General features: G+C 40.3%; 2 long non-coding RNA genes across 2 annotated transcripts; both read right to left on the bottom strand.

Annotated features, from left to right (window-relative positions):
• Nucleotides 1-1050: 1050 nt before the first annotated feature.
• On the bottom strand, nucleotides 1051-1869 carry LOC147637729 (uncharacterized). Its single transcript, XR_015265993.1, has 3 exons — nucleotides 1804-1869; nucleotides 1534-1603; nucleotides 1051-1423 (listed from the first exon to the last, which is right to left on the bottom strand). It is a non-coding gene; the product is annotated as an uncharacterized LOC147637729 (long non-coding RNA).
• A 10378-nt stretch (nucleotides 1870-12247) lies between these two features.
• Nucleotides 12248-13066, bottom strand: LOC147637730 (uncharacterized). The gene is made up of 3 exons (XR_015265994.1): nucleotides 13001-13066; nucleotides 12731-12800; nucleotides 12248-12620 (listed from the first exon to the last, which is right to left on the bottom strand). It is a non-coding gene; the product is annotated as an uncharacterized LOC147637730 (long non-coding RNA).
• Nucleotides 13067-15619: the final 2553 nt, after the last annotated feature.

Here is a 15619-nt window from a genome sequence, read left to right on the forward strand (position 1 = left end):
TTCCTAAGGCTGAACAGGAAGATGCACAAGATGCTTTATGAAAGACTTTATCCCTATTCGCTTTTGACACACATCTTTCTTATTGGGTGAGCCATATGTTTCCATTGTTCAAAAGAAGAACACAAAATCCTTCACCTCTTATATAATTGTGCCAATGCATCACCAATGTTGCCATGCAAACAATGGCAATAATCCATCTTCTTCATTCGCCAATTTGGATTTTGATGCATGAAGAAGATGTTTGAGGCTGCAAAAGTGTTTAGGTCATGTGATGTCCAAGCTTTCACAAGCATCATCAACGTAATATATAAAATAACTCCTCTATTGTTTTGGTTGTTTTGGTATAGTGAGGATAAGCATATTTACAGATGAGTGTTGCCTTAACATTAGCTTTGCATTGTTTATTGGGTGCTCAGGACCAACTTCACAACAAAACTTCTCTTTTAACCATCAACATTGGCACATTGACACCCTGAACTTAGCTTTTCTATATTATTCACTTTTTCCCATGGTCCTTGATTATGTTGCAATTGTTTCAAGAACATGTACCATATTGTGATAATGTGAAGATGGAGTCCTATTCCAAGCTCAATGACACCATCTTAAGTTCATTATATTCCAAGCCCATTGAGTCTTTTGCCTTTCGATGGTTAACCTATCCTTTTGTTGCAACAACCAACAATGCCAACCAACTTAAATGGCAAAGCCAACAGGAATGCCAAAGGTCAAAAGAATGGAATCCATAATTATGCAAGGGCTTGCTTTCTAGTCTTATATGATCCCAAAGTGCTTGTTGGCAACTCAAAATGAAATGTCTATTTAAGGGCTGATGGGCCAAGGCTAAAATGTGCCTAGGCTAAACCTTTTCTGTATTAATATGAAACTAAGTGCCAAGCTGACCTTAAGATATCCACTCACTTAGAATGTAAAGCAGTCTCTCTATATTATTATGGATTTTCCCTTAATTGTCACTTTTTCCACTAATTTATAAACCTTAAGATATCCACTCACTTAGAATGTAAAGCAGTCTCTCTATATTATTATGGATTTTCCCTTAATTGTCACTTTTTCCACTAATTTATAAACCCATTTATTATTGCCTTTGATTCATGGTTCCATGCTTACATAGGCTAAAGAGCACATTATTCAAAAAAAAAATGCTACTTAAGAACCTATTCCACACACCATGACCACTTCACAATAGCCATATCAATCTCACCACCATGTTACCAATCCAACGTGCTGGTTCTATAAAGCCTTTCACTGCATTTGGAAATCCTCACTACATTGTACATTCAAGAGACAAATAAGGCAAGCATCATAAAGAAGGCCGCCTCTTCAGCATAATGCTGCTAGAGCAAGCACCTTAACAAGTCAGCCTGGAAGAAATATCTCAAGCCAGCCTTGGCCTTTTCAAGCATATCTGAACCAGTCAGCACACAGATCTAGAGTTAGAATATTCTCAAAATTCAAGATTTGTCTAGCCTTTTAAATGAATGCAAATAATGCTTCTGCAGAAAAAAAAAAATTTACTCTGTTGCAAGTTGGTAGCAGACTTGACATCACTGCGGAAAAAAACCATGCCTCGCTTGATATAAACACTCTGAAAAAAGAGGATGAGTGTCATAGAATCATAATTGTCTTGTTGACAGGCCCATGGTTGAGACACACCACCACACTGCCCATAGCTAGGTGTGAGTTTTAAGGTTACATTGAGCCCATTGCTATCTTACATGACTTTTAGTGGACCCCCTGAGCAGCTAAAAAACAGCCAACTTGTTTGAAGCATATGCATGCACTTACTCTTGATGGAGGTAAACCTTTTAGCTCTGCACATGCCACTTCCAATTTTTGCACCTGCGAGCATGTTTGGCACCGTATTAGTCATGCCTCATTATATGCCAGAAATGTTTTAACATTCTTTGCACACTGGTGCTAGATATCCATTATAGCACTAGGTAAAAGAAACGTTTTGATATGCTTTGCACATTAATGGGCAAATCTGATATCTTGTGTAGCATTAAATGCTAACCAAAAGCTCCTCTCCTCTTTAGATGTCATGTGCATGCCCATGCCATAGCTAATCTCCAGCATGAACAGCATAATCCATGAACAATATCGTAATTGAGATAGCATGTAGGACATCATCATCATCATCAGCATCATCTTCATCAGTAGCATCATTAGCATTAGTATCAAAATCAGCATCATCGGCATAAGCATGAAGAAGGGCATGAGTACCCAGTCGGCAGCCTCCAATAAGCAGCAGCAGGCGGCAAGGTGTTAGGCATTTGACGAGCAAGTGTGGGCAAGTAGTGCATGAAGCGCAGCATTTATCAGATTTTATCCCATGATTACTGGTCCAAGAACTGGCCGACAGGAGCATTTGTTGGCTGACCACCAACCTAAGCATGTATATAAGCATATCTCGGCATTTGCATCAAAGATATTTAGTCATTCATCATTTCATTATCATAGAAGTCAGTAGAAGTTATGTAAGGGCCAGAGGTCACCCCTAAGGGGCTGACTAAGGGCCTACGTTATGTACACACATTCATGTCTCTTTTTTGTACATATTAAATACAGAAAACCCTAACACCAACTATCTCTCTCTTCTTCTCTCTCCTCTGTCTTAATCATGTTCATTCAACATCTTGTTCTTAATCAAGCTTAGGGGTGTGGATCGGTACATGAAGGCTTCCGTGCATGCAACATTGGTATCAGAGCATTCAGGCTCATCCACTAAGCAAAGTCCCAAGGAGGTGCATAGATCCATTAGAAGAATGCAGCAAGGGTAGCAGATGGAGTGGTCTGCTAAACAGGCAAAGCTGGAAGAAAGTGTTCTCTAGGAGTATGTACTCAAAACCAGTACATCATTAAGCTCTCAGACCACCAAAGGCCTAGCAATAGGCATGATCAGTTCCGCCATGTGACCCATCGTTGTGTTAAGGATAAGGGATAACAGGCATGGGGACAGTAGTGAAACAGACGCTCAGATCTTCAGCAAGACTTGGAAGTGAAGATCAGAAGTGGAAGGTGCTCAAAAAAAAATATCAAAGTCAAAGTCAGAGTCAAAGTAGAAGGTTAAAGTAAGTAGTCCATGGAGGAAGGATGATAGAGTGTCCACCCCGTCATCAAGTTTAGCAGGAGGGGATGTCATGTGCATGCATGGAGTGGTTTGCAACAGGTGAAGCTAGAGGAAAGCATTCTCTAGGAGTATGTACTCAGAACCAGTACATCATTAAGCTCTCAGATCAGTTCCAAGGCTTAGCAACAACATGCATGATCAGTTTTGGCAGGTGACCCACCACTGTGTTAAGGGTAAGGGATAGCAGGCATTGGGACAGCAGTGGAATAGATGCTCAGTTCTTCAGCAAGACTTGGAAGTGGAAGGTGTTCAGACACAAATATCAAAGTCAAAGTCAAAGTAGAAGGTTAAATAGGGAGGAAGGATAATAGAGTCCACCCCGTCATCAAGTTTAGCAAGAGGGGATGTCACGTGCACACCCGTGCCATGGCTAATCTCCAACAAGAGCAGCATAATCCTTGAGTAATATAGCAGTTAAGATAGCATGTAGGACATCATAATCATCATCACTGTCATCTTCATCAATAGCATCATTAGCATCAGTATCAACATCAACAAAATCAGCATAAGCATGAAGAAGGGCACGAGTAACTAATCGGCAGCCTCCAGTAAGCAGTCGGGAGTCAACAAGAGGCTAAGGTAGCAGGCGGCTAGGTGTTAGGCAGTTGACGAGTAGGTGCACGCAAGAAGTGCATGAAGCGCAACACTTATCAGATTTTATCCCATGAATACTTGTCCAAGAGGTGACCGACATGAGCATTAGCTGGCCGACCACCAACCCAAGCATGTATATAAGCATGTCTCGGCATTTGCATCAAAGACATCCAGTCATTCATCATTTCATTATCATAGAAGTTAGTAGAAGTCATGTAGGGGCCAGAGGTCACCCCTAAGGGGTTGACCAAGGACCTAAGTTATGTACAGACATTCATGTCACCTTTTTGTACATATTAAATACAGAAAACCCTGACACCAGATATCTCTCTCTTCTTCTCTCTACTCTGTCTTAATCATGTTCATTCAACATCTTGTTCTTAATCAGGCTTAGGGGTGTGAATTAGTACAGCAAGGCTTCCTCGCATGCAACATGAAAAGCGGACCTCCAGCTCCTCACTTCGACACTCGCATCTGTAGAGGCCTTCACTTTGGTATGCAAGATCATTGGTGGCCACCCGGCATGCGTACAACTCACAAATCTATTACAGGCTAGCCTTCTTGGTACACCTGGAAAGATTACTGATATTCATCCTTGGGGTGTGGCTACTACCAAGTTGAGTTTGACTCGCCAACGGCGTCGGATAGAGTCATGCAACTGAGCCCCATCGCACTGTGTATGGCCCATGCCTTTTTTGCGAGGTGGCAGCACGGCTTCGACCCAGCATCCGACCCCCTATCTGGCGTTTCAGCTTTCCCGTGACAACCTGCTTCCTAGGCCTTAGGAAGGAATACCTTCCTCTCCTCTAGTGATAGGAAGTGCTCTCTTAACCAGTCCCTTCCATAGGCCAACTTCCATAGTCAACAGAGGATAGACTCGGAGGAGACATGGCTACAGTTTATGGCTCAGAGTACTCTGCTTGGGAGGATCTAATCCTGGCTCTTAGGAGGCAAGACCCTTGGCACTTATCAGCCCCAGGATTTTGTACTTCTCGAGGTCTGATAGGAGCAGAGCACTGGCCCCAATCTTTCCATACTTGATAGATTCTATATGGATGAGTGGGCTTGCCGTTGTGGGAGCATGATCGGTATTTTGACAGGCACTACTTTCTCCAATCACGCTCCAGCTATTTTGTCTCCTTGAGGCAAGAAAGACATTGAAGCACCTGATAGCCTCATCCAAGACTTCGAGATATGCAGCAAGATAGAGCAGATATAGGGCTGGATTTTCTCTCAGGATCTTTCGGCCACAAGCACCTTGGATGCATGCCTAGGTGAGATTAGTAGTTTACTATAGGAGGCAGCATAGAGCAGATTGGTTGGATTCCGCGAGTAGGAGATGAGCATTCGCCAAGGCTTTGCTTTTGTTCAGCGACTTCAGGAGAGCTTCCAAGATAGCCCGTGGATTGAGGGGCAGTTAGAGCTGATGCTCGTATAGAGCTCAGATCCATAGAGGAGCGGAGGGTGGAGTACAAATACCATGCCAAAGCTTCCTTCTAGACCTAGGTGGGAGATAGGATCACTGGGGATTTCTTTGAGATTGCAGGCCCCAACAGGCGGAGAGATGGTATCCGCACGTTGCGAGGCCAGGATGGATCTAACATTTCTGACCTCCCCATGTGAGAGCCATAGCCATAGATTTTTTCAGTTCCCTTTTCATGGGTGCCCCCATATCCTCACAGGTGGTGGATGCGCAAGAGCGGGTCTGGTGGCACACGAGTGGTGGTTTCCCCCACCCTTTGGTCTTTCCTATTGACTCCCTTCATAGTTGAGCGCCTAGCATAGGAGCTGCTACTAGACTTAGAGTTCGCAGAGGACACAACAACAAACTTACCAAGAGATGTGGGGAATCTTCAAAGATTTCCAAAGGCGATGGAGATCTTTTGTCACACATTAGGAGCACAGATCAACTCGCACAAGTTGTGGATTTTGGTTGGCTCTTTACCTGTCCCGACTTGGCGTCGGGTTGAGGCTTTCCGATCTCGAGGGAAACTCGGCGAGGGAAACTCGGATGCCAGGTGGGCATCGATATCTCCCCAGAGCAGCAGTTAGCCCCTCTTCTGAGCATTCGGAAGAAGCTTCTATACTGGAGTTCAACGAGGCTTTCCTTAGCTGGCCAAGTGGTGGTGGCGAACCCGATTTTTCTTGCCACCATGTGATAAATTACTTCTTTTTGGGCTTTCTCATGAGCCTACATTGGTTAGGTTTAGCAGTTGATCCGCAACTTTCTATGGGATGGCAAGACCCTTCATCTATAGATTCTCTAGGCAAGACCCTAGGTGGAGTGTAGCAATAGAAATCTACATGATAGAATGAAAACCTAAGGAAACAATAAGGGATTACATCTCACATATGAAAGCTCTAAACTCACATCATGAGGGCTTAGAGAAACTTAATGACACACAAATGAAGTAATGTTTCCTCATGGCATTAAAGAGAAACAATTTGTACAACCACATCATAGTCTCAAATCTAGATTCTTTTGATCATTGTTGCTTAGATGACCCTCTTGACAAGTTGAGAGAACTCTACATGATAGAGCGAAAACCCAAGGAAACTGTAAGGGATTACATCTTGTACACGAAAAACTTGAATTCACAATGTGAGGACTCAAAGAAACTTAATGCTGCACGTGAAGTGATGTTTCCTCATGGGATTGAAGAGAAAAACTTTGCATAACCTTTTCATAGGCTCAAATCCAGATTCTTTTGATCATTGTTACAAAGAAGCAATCTGTTTATCCAAAATACACCCAAGATGATTTTCTTGAGATTATTAGGAATAACATAGGACTCACATTACATATTTTATCCTCTTAATGAGAATAGTGAAATAGCCCCAAATTTCAATGTATTCACTAGCATCTAACAACAATGTGTCTAGGGTTGATTGTGGATTGTCCCAAAGATACGCAAGTTTCCTCGGATAAGACGACATGATTGGGTTTAGGACTAATCATTGCTTTATACCGTTCAACATTTTTTTCTATTGGGAAATATATCCAAACTTTCATAGAGTCAAATGAAATCATAGATGTTTTAGTTTCACCTTCAATTTCAGTTGCAATTTTAGCTTCCCATTAACTTTCAAACGTAAGCATAGAATCTTCATTCCCTGGTTCACTCATAAAGACTTGGCCATAAACATAATTATTTTCACTTCTCTCAACATTGTCAAGAGGGTTGTCTCCAAAAAGCTATTCTACTTCAAGCATGCCTTCTCCATCAACAACCCTCTCTATAGAGTCATCCTTCAACTTTGACATTACTATCAAAGAAACATTCTCATATCTCCTCTCATTTGATAGCCATTCCTAAACATGTCCCACCAATCCTATCGACACCAACAACAAAAATCAAATCCTACTTTGGTAAGAATAACCTTGTACAACCCTCAACATTAATAGTCCCTGTTTCAAAACTTATAGCCTCTCCAACAACTGCCACCGCTAATCAAGAGTTTCTCTATGTCGACAGACCCCCATGATGAAACCTCTACTCCAAGAATCTCACTTCAACATCAATCCACTATTTTTGAGCCAACATCAGATGTTACATAAGCTTTTCAATAGACACAAGGACCCACCCTCTCAAAAAAAAGGGTATCCACAAGAAGATAAATCAAGTGGGCACATAAGAATGTATCAAAGTGGTGTCTATGGTACTTGATCTATGAGATGAAAGATAACTTGAATTTTACAAAGGGTGAATGGGGCAATCTACACCATCTTCTCTTTAATTCAAGCAATTCATCAAAGGTAGATCCAACTCAATGTTCCAAACTCAAGCAAGAATAACCTTGAAAAAGTCAAAAGCCAACATTTTCACCATTATGAAAATTTGGAGAAACTATTGGTTTTTCATGCCCTTGAAAATCTTCATGGGGGAGAATAAATTTTTGACTACCTCCAAATTATACTTACGTCTCCCTGGCCTCAAGCTAACTTTCTTGAGATTTTTATGTCACTTGGTTTTAAAAAATGAGCTAGTTTTTCACACCATCAAGAAAGACATAAAAATGATAATAACAAAAACTAATGTGCTAGGGAAATAATTCCACATCTCATTTAACCATTTTTCCAAGAACTTAAAACCGTGAAAAACCTTGGTTTTTACATTAACATCAATCATGGAAGAAACACCAAAAACACTAATCTACCACTTCTATATGACTTAGTGAATGTTTAGATCAGTCTCAATAATCAATAATCATGGAAGAAACACCAAAAACACTAATCTACCACTTCTATATGACTTACAGAATGTTTAGATCAGTCTTGATAATCAAAAGGGGAAGAAGTTTGAAAAACCTAAGTTTTTCACATCACACTTAAGCTTGATGTTTGGCATCCAAACATTAATAAATCATCAATAATGTGTTAATACTAACATGGTTACTATTATGAGATTATCCAAATATCACCAAAAGAAGGGAGTTGGTTCACCATGAAAAAACTCATGTTTTCTATGCCATGAAAAACAAAACTTTGGGTTTTTTAATGTCATAAATTGGTTCATATTAAGCACCAAAGTGCATCAATGTGGCTATCTAACATCATCATGTGTGCCAAAAAGTGCAAACAGGCTTGACTTTAACATTATGAAAAACTTTAGTTTTTCATGCCACGAAAAACTCACCTGGCTTTTCACTCCACAAAGTGTCACCTAAAAGATCACTATGATGCTAATGAATGTAGCAGATGCTTCATGACTAAGAACAAGTAGTTACTCACCCACTGCTTGAATTTAACATCATGAAAAAACTCACCTTGTATTTCACTCCACAAAGTGTCACCCAAAAAATCACTATGATGCTAACCAATGTAGTAGATGCTTCATGACTAAACACTAGCTACTCACCGACTACAAAGTTCATAAGAACCATAACCTCACCATCGACATCCTTTCTAGGTACATTACTAGAGGGGGGGATATGGTGTGTGGAAGCGTGGTCCAGGATGGTATGTCCCATCGCTTGGATTTTCCCTTAAAAGGTACATGGCCTAAGTTGTCCTCTAACACAGCCCAAACCTCACCAAACTACGGGGTCCCCTCAACAAAATATCTTCATTGCAGAACCCCACATTCCACACTCAAGAATGGTGAAGAAGTTTTTAATTAGCCTCAAAATGTTTTCTTTTATTAGCCTCTCCGATGGTTTCTCAACACTTCACAATAGCTACATCAAGAGTCTGAATGGCTCACCTTCATTGTATACCTTCTTGTAAAAGCAATTCAATGAACTTGAAAAAAAAGTAACACATGGGACGAAGAATCTAGGGACAAGTTCTCAAGTTCAATTAACAATAGTCCTCCTCAATCTAGATATTAAGGTTCGTATAAAGCTAGTTGGAAACTACAAGAATTTAGGACATTTTACATCTACCTCTTCTGGCTTCCACACCCAAATCTAACCATTTGATAAAGATGATGGTTTCTACAATCATGCAATAAGGAAATACAACCTCACCGTTAGGATTAGAAAAATTATCTCGTAGTAGGTGCATCAATTAATTCAGTCCACAACACCAATAATAGTGGCTAGTTAGGTAGAGTAGGTTTTGAATAAGAGCTTAACTTCTATTAGCTTGGTAAGTGGAGTAATAGTGAGTACATATTTTTGTTTAATTCAAATCCTATACAACACCAATAAGAGTGGCTAGCTAGGTAGAGTAGGTTCTACATAAGAGCTTGACTTCTGTTTGCTTAGTAAGTGGAGTAGTAGTGAGTACAGAGAGTTGTGTTTGTAAATATAGTCCATTTTTATACATCTTAATACGTGTCTTTCATTATTGATTAGTAAATTAAGCTTAGATTAAGCTATATTTCTCCTCTTATAATAATTGCATTGCTTCATTAGAACACATCTGATACACTTCATAATGTTGAGACTATTGTTTGCAAGTTTTGTTATCCTTATCTTATATTTCTTGATCTATAATTATTTCCAAGTTTTTTTACCCTTATCTTATAGTTTTGCACATAATATTTTGTTAGCTTCTACACGTATTTCTGACACCTAACACCTAAAGGTTGAAACTCAACATAAGACCAAAAGCTATTTTTGCCTTGAAGCTTCACTCAATGTGTAATTGTAATGTTAAGTGCTTGTGATGGCAATACGAGGGTATGCCCAAGGATATGCCACTTGAAATTCACTAGGCTAGGGAGGTTTTAAGCAAATGAAATACTCCATAATTGAAAGATTAAACTAAAGGTCTTGGTTTATGAAATAGATTAAGTAATTACATAATATTTAAAGCATAATCCCATTAATCAAGATCTACAAACTGATCCAAGGAGGATTACATCAATTTATAGTTTTGAGAGTATATCCATATCCATAAGAAACTCCATAGTTACCTCCATCAAATCACTAAAATCTCTTTACATTTCCTAAATCATCTCTCGATTCCCTCAATCACATCCATGCATCTCTCAATCCATCACCTTTTCACCTTCCACTTCACCTTTTACATTGTTACCAACTAAATAGCCTTCAAACACACAACCTTTGATATCACACCATACAATTATGCACACACATAAACAAGAGTTATGCTTCCCCTTCATCTATGCACAATTACAAGATCACTGTTACATGCTAATTTCAACTTTAGGATCTCTCTTTCCCTCTTTTGGGTGCTTCTCATGACCCTCTATGTGTGGTGGTGCTTCTCTTATAATTTCTTTCATAACATTTTTGAGTGTTTGAGCTCTCATATGAGCTCTTGATTTGTTAGTTTTTGCTTAAGTTTGTGGATTTGCTTAATATTTTAGGTGTGTGAGTACGAGAAGCTTACATTGACTTCTCTTGAGTGAAGGAGCACACCTTGTGTTGAAATCTCAATTAAGGGTGGACTAATCTAGGGGGATATGCATAGAATAGAAAGACGAGATAGCAAGAGGAAGTGGGGCTAAAGAGTGGAGGGCTTCTAGGAGTCCAATGGTAGGAGAGAGGAGTAGGCACAAGGAAGCACAACCCTTGAAAGAGAAGGAAGAAGGAGAGAAAAGTTGCCTAATATTTCGCCCCTCAAGCTTGGATAAACAAACACAATATTTTCCCACACCAATGCTGAAAACCACCTTACACTTGCACACTTGTTCACCTCACACTTGCACTTCCACACTTATTCACATAAGTTATAATAGTAGAGATAAGTAAAGACTTTGCAACTAACAATTGAACTGGTAACCAACATTTCATGTGCAACACCATTACTAAGTAATTATCAACTAGCACTCCAATTGCTAAGTAGAAATCCATTATCAATAAGACTCCTAAAAATAGAGATCCACATACACTCTAGTAACAGATTAATTGCTATATAGCAATACATTTATAGTCCAATAGCTAAGTAATAGTCAAGAGACATGCCAATAGCACTCCAATGGCTAACTATTAATCAACTTACAATACAACTTGTAGTGTTGTTTGTTGTGTGCTATTCACACATTCCTAAGGCTGAACAGGAAGATGCACAAGATGCTTTACGAAAGACTTTATCCCTATTCGCTTTTGACACACATCTTTCTTATTGGGTGAGCCATATGTTTCCATTGTTCAAAAGAAGAACACAAAATCCTTCACCTCTTATATAATTGTGCCAATACATCACCGATGTTGCCATGCAAACAATGGCAATAATCCATCTTCTTCATTCGCCAATTTGGATTTTGATGCATGAAGAAGATGTTTGGGGCTGCAAAAGTGTTTAGGTCATGTGATGTCCAAGCTTTCACAAGCATCATCAACGTAATATATAAAATAACTCCTCTAATGTTTTGGTTGTTTTAGTATAGTGAGGATAAGCATATTTAGAGATGAGTGTTGCCTTAACATTAGCTTTGCATTGTTTATTGGGTGCTCAGGACCAACTTCACAACAAAACTTCTCTTTTAACCATCAACGTTGGCACATTGACACCCTGAACTTAGCTTTTCTATATTATTCACTTTTTCCCATGGTCCTTGATTATGTTGCAATTGTTTCAAGAACATGTACCATATTGTGATAATGTGAAGATGGAGTCCTATTCCAAGCTCAATGACACCATCTTAAGTTCATTATATTCCAAGCCCATTGAGTCTTTTGCCTTTCGATGGTTAACCTATCCTTTTGTTGCAACAACCAACAATGCCAACCAACTTAAATGGCAAAGCCAACAGGAATGCCAAAGGTCAAAAGAATGGAATCCATAATTATGCAAGGGCTTGCTTTCTAGTCTTATATGATCCCAAAGTGCTTGTTGGCAACTCAAAATGAAATGTCTATTTAAGGGCTGATGGGCCAAGGCTAAAATGTGCCTAGGCTAAACCTTTTCTGTATTAATATGAAACTAAGTGCCAAGCTGACCTTAAGATATCCACTCACTTAGAATGTAAAGCAGTCTCTCTATATTATTATGGATTTTCCCTTAATTGTCACTTTTTCCACTAATTTATAAACCTTAAGATATCCACTCACTTAGAATGTAAAGCAGTCTCTCTATATTATTATGGATTTTCCCTTAATTGTCACTTTTTCCACTAATTTATAAACCCATTTATTATTGCCTTTGATTCATGGTTCCATGCTTACATAGGCTAAAGAGCACATTATTCAAAAAAAAAATGCTACTTAAGAACCTATTCCACACACCATGACCACTTCACAATAGCCATATCAATCTCACCACCATGTTACCAATCCAACGTGCTGGTTCTATAAAGCCTTTCACTGCATTTGGAAATCCTCACTACATTGTACATTCAAGAGACAAATAAGGCAAGCATCATAAAGAAGGCCGCCTCTTCAGCATAATGCTGCTAGAGCAAGCACCTTAACAAGTCAGCCTGGAAGAAATATCTCAAGCCAGCCTTGGCCTTTTCAAGCATATCTGAACCAGTCAGCACACAGATCTAGAGTTAGAATATTCTCAAAATTCAAGATTTGTCTAGCCTTTTAAATGAATGCAAATAATGCTTCTGCAGAAAAAAAAAAATTTACTCTGTTGCAAGTTGGTAGCAGACTTGACATCACTGCGGAAAAAAACCATGCCTCGCTTGATATAAACACTCTGAAAAAAGAGGATGAGTGTCATAGAATCATAATTGTCTTGTTGACAGGCCCATGGTTGAGACACACCACCACACTGCCCATAGCTAGGTGTGAGTTTTAAGGTTACATTGAGCCCATTGCTATCTTACATGACTTTTAGTGGACCCCCTGAGCAGCTAAAAAACAGCCAACTTGTTTGAAGCATATGCATGCACTTACTCTTGATGGAGGTAAACCTTTTAGCTCTGCACATGCCACTTCCAATTTTTGCACCTGCGAGCATGTTTGGCACCGTATTAGTCATGCCTCATTATATGCCAGAAATGTTTTAACATTCTTTGCACACTGGTGCTAGATATCCATTATAGCACTAGGTAAAAGAAACGTTTTGATATGCTTTGCACATTAATGGGCAAATCTGATATCTTGTGTAGCATTAAATGCTAACCAAAAGCTCCTCTCCTCTTTAGATGTCATGTGCATGCCCATGCCATAGCTAATCTCCAGCATGAACAGCATAATCCATGAACAATATCGTAATTGAGATAGCATGTAGGACATCATCATCACCATCAGCATCATCTTCATCAGTAGCATCATTAGCATTAGTATCAAAATCAGCATCATCGGCATAAGCATGAAGAAGGGCATGAGTACCCAGTCGGCAGCCTCCAATAAGCAGCAGCAGGCGGCAAGGTGTTAGGCATTTGACGAGCAAGTGTGGGCAAGTAGTGCATGAAGCGCAGCATTTATCAGATTTTATCCCATGATTACTGGTCCAAGAACTGGCCGACAGGAGCATTTGTTGGCTGACCACCAACCTAAGCATGTATATAAGCATATCTCGGCATTTGCATCAAAGATATTTAGTCATTCATCATTTCATTATCATAGAAGTCAGTAGAAGTTATGTAAGGGCCAGAGGTCACCCCTAAGGGGCTGACTAAGGGCCTACGTTATGTACACACATTCATGTCTCTTTTTTGTACATATTAAATACAGAAAACCCTAACACCAACTATCTCTCTCTTCTTCTCTCTCCTCTGTCTTAATCATGTTCATTCAACATCTTGTTCTTAATCAAGCTTAGGGGTGTGGATCGGTACATGAAGGCTTCCGTGCATGCAACATTGGTATCAGAGCATTCAGGCTCATCCACTAAGCAAAGTCCCAAGGAGGTGCATAGATCCATTAGAAGAATGCAGCAAGGGTAGCAGATGGAGTGGTCTGCTAAACAGGCAAAGCTGGAAGAAAGTGTTCTCTAGGAGTATGTACTCAAAACCAGTACATCATTAAGCTCTCAGACCACCAAAGGCCTAGCAATAGGCATGATCAGTTCCGCCATGTGACCCATCGTTGTGTTAAGGATAAGGGATAACAGGCATGGGGACAGTAGTGAAACAGACGCTCAGATCTTCAGCAAGACTTGGAAGTGAAGATCAGAAGTGGAAGGTGCTCAAAAAAAAATATCAAAGTCAAAGTCAGAGTCAAAGTAGAAGGTTAAAGTAAGTAGTCCATGGAGGAAGGATGATAGAGTGTCCACCCCGTCATCAAGTTTAGCAGGAGGGGATGTCATGTGCATGCATGGAGTGGTTTGCAACAGGTGAAGCTAGAGGAAAGCATTCTCTAGGAGTATGTACTCAGAACCAGTACATCATTAAGCTCTCAGATCAGTTCCAAGGCTTAGCAACAACATGCATGATCAGTTTTGGCAGGTGACCCACCACTGTGTTAAGGGTAAGGGATAGCAGGCATTGGGACAGCAGTGGAATAGATGCTCAGTTCTTCAGCAAGACTTGGAAGTGGAAGGTGTTCAGACACAAATATCAAAGTCAAAGTCAAAGTAGAAGGTTAAATAGGGAGGAAGGATAATAGAGTCCACCCCGTCATCAAGTTTAGCAAGAGGGGATGTCACGTGCACACCCGTGCCATGGCTAATCTCCAACAAGAGCAGCATAATCCTTGAGTAATATAGCAGTTAAGATAGCATGTAGGACATCATAATCATCATCACTGTCATCTTCATCAATAGCATCATTAGCATCAGTATCAACATCAACAAAATCAGCATAAGCATGAAGAAGGGCACGAGTAACTAATCGGCAGCCTCCAGTAAGCAGTCGGGAGTCAGCAAGAGGCTAAGGTAGCAGGCGGCTAGGTGTTAGGCAGTTGACGAGTAGGTGCACGCAAGAAGTGCATGAAGCGCAACACTTATCAGATTTTATCCCATGAATACTTGTCCAAGAGGTGACCGACATGAGCATTAGCTGGCCGACCACCAACCCAAGCATGTATATAAGCATGTCTCGGCATTTGCATCAAAGACATCCAGTCATTCATCATTTCATTATCATAGAAGTTAGTAGAAGTCATGTAGGGGCCAGAGGTCACCCCTAAGGGGTTGACCAAGGACCTAAGTTATGTACAGACATTCATGTCACCTTTTTGTACATATTAAATACAGAAAACCCTGACACCAGATATCTCTCTCTTCTTCTCTCTACTCTGTCTTAATCATGTTCATTCAACATCTTGTTCTTAATCAGGCTTAGGGGTGTGAATTAGTACAGCAAGGCTTCCTCGCATGCAACATGAAAAGCGGACCTCCAGCTCCTCACTTCGACACTCGCATCTGTAGAGGCCTTCACTTTGGTATGCAAGATCATTGGTGGCCACCCGGCATGCGTACAACTCACAAATCTATTACAGGCTAGCCTTCTTGGTACACCTGGAAAGATTACTGATATTCATCCTTGGGGTGTGGCTACTACCAAGTTGAGTTTGACTCGCCAACGGCGTCGGATAGAGTCATGCAACTGAGCCCCATCGCACTGTGTA

Source organism: Cibotium barometz, chromosome 6 (genome assembly GCF_041138505.1).
Source record: "Cibotium barometz isolate CiBa-2024 chromosome 6, ASM4113850v1, whole genome shotgun sequence".
Lineage (NCBI taxonomy): Eukaryota > Viridiplantae > Streptophyta > Polypodiopsida > Cyatheales > Cibotiaceae > Cibotium > Cibotium barometz.